This window comes from Hemicordylus capensis, chromosome 1, assembly GCF_027244095.1.
Source record: "Hemicordylus capensis ecotype Gifberg chromosome 1, rHemCap1.1.pri, whole genome shotgun sequence".
In the NCBI taxonomy this organism is placed as follows: Eukaryota; Metazoa; Chordata; class Lepidosauria; order Squamata; family Cordylidae; genus Hemicordylus; species Hemicordylus capensis.
The window spans coordinates 86,105,346-86,113,200 of NC_069657.1; positions in this window are offsets into that span (position 1 = coordinate 86,105,346).

The following is a 7,855-nucleotide window of genomic DNA, read 5'->3' on the forward strand; positions in this document are numbered from 1 at the left end:
CCACCCAGAGACATGAGTTTTGGGCATATATATAAATATGTTAAATAAATGATTTCAAGATGGTTTTTTAGGAATGTTCAGGTGGCTGACTCCAAAGGGGACGTACATTATTACAATGCATACACACATTTGAGCCTCTCAAAGAAGTACTACAGAATACCAGAGGACTGTTATAATTAATCACCTACACTGTTCTTCTCGCCTACTCATCTTGACCCTGTAACTCAGCCTGGGCTGCAGAACCGTAACAAATGGCTTTCTTTAATGTGGATCACTGCTGTTGGCTTCGCTCTAATTCCATCATGCAATAATGTAATTGAGGTCTGCAGCACATTCTTCAGCTGCCATCCTGATCTTCCCTTAATAGATCCTTGCAGCTGATGGCCCATGCCAGAGTTACAGCTGCTCTGTGGAGTGCTGTCCACAACCCACCCCCCATTATTATACTCGCCAGACTGAGAGCTAAGTTCAGATGCTAACACTTATCAGGACCCTCCCTGGCTTTGTTTTGTTTCTGCCCCACCTAAACGCAGAACTGTACATATGCTGTGTATGAACACTTTGTAGCACAGAATCCACATTAAACCGCACAAGTGTGGTTTCCCAAGGGAGTTTTTAACCAGGGGTTTTGAAATGCATACCCAAGATCCAGAAACCAAAAGATCCTTATGCACAGCCCGCTCTGATTGCTGACCCATCCTCATAAGAAGAAAAGCCCTGCTGGATCAGGCCCAAGGCCCATCTAGTCCAGCATCCTGTCTCACACAATGAAAACACAGTGAAACTGGCATCCTGTTTGACACAGATGCCTCTGGGAAGCCCTCAGGCAAGAGGTGAGGGCAAGCCCTCTCTCCTGCTGTGGCTCCCCTGCAACTAGGATCTTTAGAAGCATCTTGCCTCTGAGGCTGGAGGTAGCCTATAGCCCTAGGCTCAGACTAGCAGCCATTGCTAGACCCGTCCTCCATGAATTTATCTCAACCTCTCTTAAAGCTATCCAGGCCTTTGGCTGTCCACATCTTGTGGCAGAGAATTCCATAGGTTGATTATACATTGTGTGAAAAAGTACTTCCCTTTTTGTCGGTCCTAAATTTCTTGGCAATCAGATTCATGCTCTGTCTCTCTTTGATGCCTCCCTGATTTCCTTCTGCAACTCCCAGTCACTGTCAGTGTTTTGATCAGGAGGGTGATAGCACATCCCTAGTAGCACATTTCTTTTCAGGCATTGTATTATCACCCACAGAGTTTCTGTGGAGGACTCCAGTCTTTCTAGGTATGACAGCTTGTAAGATTCTATCCCTTCTTTAATATACAGTGCTACTCCATTCCCAAATCGCCCCTCTTTCAATAGAGTTTGTATCCAGGAATAACCGTGTCCCTCTGGTTCTCACTGTTACACCATGCTTTCGTTATGCCCACTATATCTATGTTTTCATTAGCAACCAAGCACGCCAGCTCACCAGTCTTGGCTCGGAGGCTTCTGGGATTGGCATATAAGCACCTATATGCTGATCTTAAAGGTATAGAGAATGCCAGTTAGTGTACTGCTGTGGTGCTATGGTCCACCCACAGGTGGAGGGGTGTAGGGAGGTTGGTGATGGCCCTGGGGGCAAATTAAGGATGAGTGCCCCAACCACCCATCATCTTCATCATCATCATCATCATCATCATCATCATCATCATCATCTCCACCAGGCTGGCCCCCTGACTGGCAGCCTTCACTGCCCATCCAGCCACCTTTGCTGCATCTGTTTTGCACCAGAGCGGCCTAATGATGTCACTGAGCAGATGGGACTGTGCTGGCTTAGTAGGGTGAGGCTGCTCAGATGCCAGTGAGAACCCCTGCTAACTTAGCAAAGAGGCACCTATTAAAGTGGTGATTCTCTTTATTTAGCAGAGGGAGAATAACTGGCCCTATCCACCCCCAGCACAGTATCTCCAGTGACTGTTGCTGGTGTCTATCTTCTGTCTTTCTTTTAGATTGTGAGCCCTTTGGGGACAGGGATCCATCTGATTTATTTATTATTTCTCTGTGTAAACCACCCTGAGCCATTTTTGGAAGGGCGGTATAGAAATCAAATAAATAAATAAATAAATAAATAAACAGGCCTGACTTAAAAGGGCCACCTGTTCTCACTAGCATGGCGACCAGTTGACTACAACTCCCATAATCCCCAGGCAAAGGCTATTGCAGCTGGGGATGCTGGGAGTTGTAGTCAAGAACATCTGGGAATACCTGTTAGAGGGAACACTGATTGGGACAGCTCTGGGATTGTGGCTGTGGGTTGCCCAGGGCAGGGGTAATGGTACAGGGGAGGCGGTTAGTGCCCCGTGGGCCATGGCAGGACAGCAGTGCCCTGGTGCTTCTGTACCCCATCTCACTTATTGCTACATCCCTGCATAGGTGAGTACAGTGTTGGTATGAAAAGCCCAATGGCCCCATTTCAGTGTAACAGAATACTATGGTTTCCGGTTCAACCCCCCCTGCCTCTCCTCCACCTTTCATACATGAAAGGAAGAAATGGAAGATGTTTGCTTTGATTCTAACTGTACCACAATTCCATGTTACATATGAACTCAGTAACTGGATTTAGCTTAAACCATAGTTAGCCAAACTCCAAATCGAACCTTCGGTTATCTCTAAGGTGAATGTGGCCTTCATATTTTATTTCCATGGGCTGCATCTGGCATTTCTTGTTGGGCTCTAAAGCATGAAACAAGACAGAAGTTTAGGAGATAGGAAGTGTGGATACATCCTAAGGATCTCAGCTGAAAAGCAGCTGCTTTCAAGACATCTTCGTTTCAGAGAACCATTTAAAATAGGCAGGCAGTATCTTTTTGTGTATATTTTTCCCTTGTGAAGAAAAGCAGATGGGAATAAGAATGATTTTTTACTCAACAACACAAACAAGAGAAGAAAAGGTTAAGAAGCCTTTCCTCACTACACCAATTGTCTGCTCCAGACTGCAGCCTCCATAGTCGCATGTGTAAAAGAAAAGCATGTGGTGTAAAGAGCTACATGTAATGCATATCACATGTAGTATAGCCCATGTATTCATATTTGTTTGGATACAGGCTCCGGATGCTGAATGAAATACTATTTATGGCTTTAAGCTCATTGGATTTCCATGGGGCTTGACAAATCCCAGGCACCAAGGAGCCATCGTGTCTAGAAATGGAACCATGGTGCCTAAATTAGGATATTCAGAGGTAGAGTTATTTCATAAAATCTTTATTCGCCCCAGGCTTGTTACTTGTAAAGGGGATAAAGATAATTTACCCTCCTGCTCCACAGTGTCTGCCACTAAGTCCGATAATTTTGTCAAGTTTTTGGGCTGGCTCCTAGATCCAAAGAAAAGTTGCCAAGGCCTGCCTTACAAACCAACCCTCTCTGTTCTTCATGCTGTGGACCATTCATTATTTTGGGAGCTTCCATCTTGTCAAACTACTTAACACTCATACAGATTAAAGAAATCCTGGGGCAAGGCTTTGTCATGGTTAGGGGACTTCTGCGCCTTGAATAATCAACTCCCTGGTTTCTCAACTTGGTTAGTCTTGATCAACATTTTTGAATCCCAGCGGGGCAGCACCGCCTAGCCCCACTTTGTAGCCTGGCTCTTAGCCAAGGTTAAGGGCTTGAACAAGGCCTTAATCCGGGCTCCAGGATCATGTGTTCACTGGGCTATGTTTAGCTCCAGCAGACACAGAGAAGGGCGCCAAGAGCACCTGTCTCCTGGGGGAGTCCCCCAAGGTATCACATGTATGGAGTGGTGCATTGTGGGACTTCTCAGAGGCCGGATGCATCATCCCAGCCTCCGGAGTTCCACACTGCATGCATGCGGCACAGATTGTGTGGGAGCATGTGCTGTGCTCCCAGCAACTTTGCAACCATCGTCTGGTGGGCAAGGTGCAGCGCTGTCCCTTGGGGGGCTCGGGGTGAAGGGGCCTGCCCCCTGCATCTGACGTCAGCAGCGTCAGATGTCAGAGGCATCAGGGGGTGTGGCCTCACTCTGAAACGTGCCGTGTGCCCCATTTCAGAGCGAATGCCAGCCACTGCCGTGTATTCAGTGCTGCTGGTATTTGCTCTCAAACAGAGCACGCGACCCCAGGTGCAGGGGGTGCGGGGCTTGCTTTCCCCCTCCCCCAGGCAAGCACACATGCTGGTGGCGGGCAGCCGCAGCGGCCACCACATGCACTGCCGCCAGGAGCTGAGTGCGTGAGCAGTCTGCGAGGCTGCCTGCCACTCACTGGCACAGTCGGGCCCCTCCAAATGCGAGGGCCGGGGCTACCATCCTGGTCACCCTGCCCTAAGGTCGGGCCTGGCACGGTGAGTTTGACCAGCCTTCCCCCTGCCCACCACCCTGTCTGCCCGGTCATGTGAACAACCTCAAAGAGTTAGTATGAGGGATGAAGAAACAGAAAGTGTAAGAGCCCAGGTAAGTGAAAATCAACACACTGGTCTTGAGGAGAGAGTTCCCTTGAAACTAAATGTCACAGTGCATCTAGGGTTGTGTTGGCAGGAGAAGCACAAATCTGTGGGTTGTTTTTATATGTCTGTCACATATCCGTGTATAGCAGAGCGTGACCCACATTGCAGGTAGATGAGAGACTCATCACAGAAGACTCCAGACTGGCCTAGCAACAAGCGCCTAGACCTTCCAGCCTCTGGGAACAGCAGTGATGATGGGGAATGAGCACAGAAGCTCTCTGTGATCGCTTGCCAGAAGAGAGCTAGCACAATAAAGCAGGCCCAGCAATTCCGTCAGTGGCTTTAGCACGGAGGTGGAAATGACCAGTTTGGGAACTTCTGTGTGAATCAGAAGACTGCAGAAAAACACAAAGCAGTGGGACAGAAAAGTGAACAGAGTCTGGCATGGCATCGTGCGGGGATGGGGGGACCGAGCGAAAGTGTGCAGAGAACCATGATATATCAACAGTGGATATATCTATCCTTTTGTGGGTGAGATTTCAGAAAGAAAATCCGAGACCCTCCTTTCCCAGCTGGGTGAACAGTGCAATGAAAGGGCCACCCATGGAGCACTCATTACCTTCCTTCAGGTGCTGTTGCATACCTAGAGGCTGAGCACGGAGGCGAAACCATTGTGCTGGTTTCTCTTCAGTGTCAGGAGTGGTGTCAGTGAGAGGTCATGCCTGGAATTGCCAGCTGACTGAAGCTCTGACCTGCTCTTGTGTCTTTATCAGGAGTTTGATGTGCAGAAATTAGCAGGCAAAGTGTTCCACAATATGGAGATCATCCGCCTACTCATTTAGTAATGTGTCTGCAGGCAAAGATGTTGTTAAAGGCACAGAAGCAAGAGCTAGTAAAAAAAGCTGGCAACCCTGAATTCATGTACCATTCCAGATTGTAAGGGTACTAAGTATACCTCAGCAATGCCTTGCTACATTGCATGGATGTCCTTCGACATTGCAGGTGCATTCAGTTTTGGGCATCTCTATTGTCACTCCAGGGAGCTTTACAGGGGCGCTTTCCAGACTAGCTGCTCAACAGCAGCAAAATGCCTCCATTCAGGCAAGTCACATTCGAGACGTAAACAGTAGGGGGAACAATCTTGTGGAAACGAACAACCTGAAAAAACAGCAACTTTTTAAACGCTGGAGATACAACGTCCTGGCTCTATATCTCAGTGATTAAATTCAAAACAAGGCATTGGAAATGTGGATGGCACCCTGCGGTCCGGTGTAGGGACTGCGGTGTCACAACACAGGAAGTGTGGAAACAGTGTGTCATGACCCCGTTGCAGGATGTAATCTGGAAAGCGCCAGGGTGATGCTGTCAAATCTGCTCTTTTTCTAAGCCCTCTTGTTCCTTCTTTGATTAGTGGCAAGAAGATGCAGACGGCAGCGCTAAGGGTGCTCTCCCCTGCTGTTCTCAAGAAGCCTGGACTCTGCCTGCAGGTGAAGCTGCTCAGTCTAATGCCTCTGACCCCAAAGTGCATGCATGGCACTCAGCAACTGATTGCGAGCACCCACAGAGGCAGCCCTGTGTACTCCTCAAAGGGCAGAGATCTTCAAAAGCTCCATCAAGAGCAAGGATCGATTTGAAGCAAGAGGGCTTTGCTTTCTCCTGAAAGTGCAACAACCGGCTTTCGAGCCTGTGGCTGCACTTGAAAGAGAACAAGCCCAGTTATCTCAGGGGACATTTCGTGACTGGGAGCAGAGAACTGGGGGGAGGGGGGCTGAAGTCAGCGGGTTGCTAAGGGCAGCAGAACAGGGAAAGATCTGTTGGAGAAAACACAGCAGCTGTTTTCAAGCAGCTTCTGCATCTGGCGAGCTGGAAGTTCCAGCCCAGGCAAGCACACTGGGTATGTCTGCATCAACTGACTTGGGCACAACCTGTTCCAGCGAGTGTATCTTACGCATTCACACCAGCTTCAGTGTTCTACTCTGATTCATAATCCACGTCTGGGTTGGTTTCACAGTGTAATACACACTTTATAACAGGCAATAATCTTCCCACAGTGTTCCTTGCAGAACCCAACCATCATTTCTTTGGTCCCAGTATAAACTTGTAAGATGGGTCCCCTCACACTCTCTTTCTAACATGCACACTTGTATAAACCAGTCTTTGTTTTAATTGTGTTGTTGTTGTTGTTGTTCTGATGGACCAATATGGCTGCAAACATTTTACATATTGATCAATTCATTTTAAATCTTTCTCTGGCCTTGGTTTTCTTTAGCTTCTTCTAGTTCTGTGAGTGTGAGAGAGTGTGGGCCTCTGCGGGCATCATCTTACCTGCTAGGGATGTGCATGGAACTGGTTCGGAGGGGTTCTTTGGGTCTCCAAACTGGTTCGAACGACCAGTGGTTCCGCCAGTCCGAAGATGGGGGTGATTTTAAGTGTGGAGAGGATGCACTTACCCCTCCCGTTGCTCCCCCCCCACCGGCGCTCTATTGTAAACCGGTCTGGCAAGGCGGCAGCATACTTCCCTGCCGCCCCGTCCCTTCGTCAGACCGGAAGTAAGTGGAAGTACCCGGCGTGAATGCGCACGTCGGGCACATGTGTGCACATCATGCTTACTCTCGTGCACATGTGTGCTGGGTACTTCCACTTACTTCCCATCCAATGAGGGGAAGGGTGTTAGGGAGGTATGCTGCCTCCCCGCTGGACCAATTTACAATGGAGCGCCGGTGAGGGGAAAGCAGTGGGAGGGGTAAGTGCACCCTCCCCTGCCCTTAAAGTCATCCCCTCCGCCTTCGAACTTCCCTGTGTCAGTTCCGTGCACATCCCTATTACCCACCTGCTGCCTCTACCACCCTCGCCTCTTCTTCACTGCCACAGCACACCGTCCCATCCCCGAGTCAACACTTCCCCCCTCCCTGTGCCTACCCATCATCAGAAGCCCAGCGCTAGTCGGTGCCTCTCTCCTCAGCAGCATTTCCCACTGTTCTTCAGCTGGCGATGCTTAGTGCTGGCTGGTCTCTCTTAGCAATAGCAATAGCAATAGCACTTACATTTATATACCGCTTTATAGCCGGAGCTCTCTAAGCGGTTTACAATGATTTAGCATATTGCCCCCAACATTCTGGGTACTCATTTTACCGACCTCGGAAGGATGGAAGGCTGAGTCAACCTTGAGCCCCTGGTCAGGATCGAACTTGTAACCTTTTGGTTACAGGGCGGCAGTTTTACCACTGCGCCACCAGGGGCTCAAGGTTGACTTGAGCCCCTTCAGCAAACTTGTGTGCTTTGTCTCCTCCATTTTGGGAGTAGATCAAGCACACAAGTTTGTTGCTAGCGTGGGGAGAGAGAGCGTGCCCCTGCAAAAGAGACCAGCTGGTGGTGGTGATGCCTGCTGTCTGCTTCCAGCCAGTGTTGCTGCTTCCTGTAGCAGGCAGT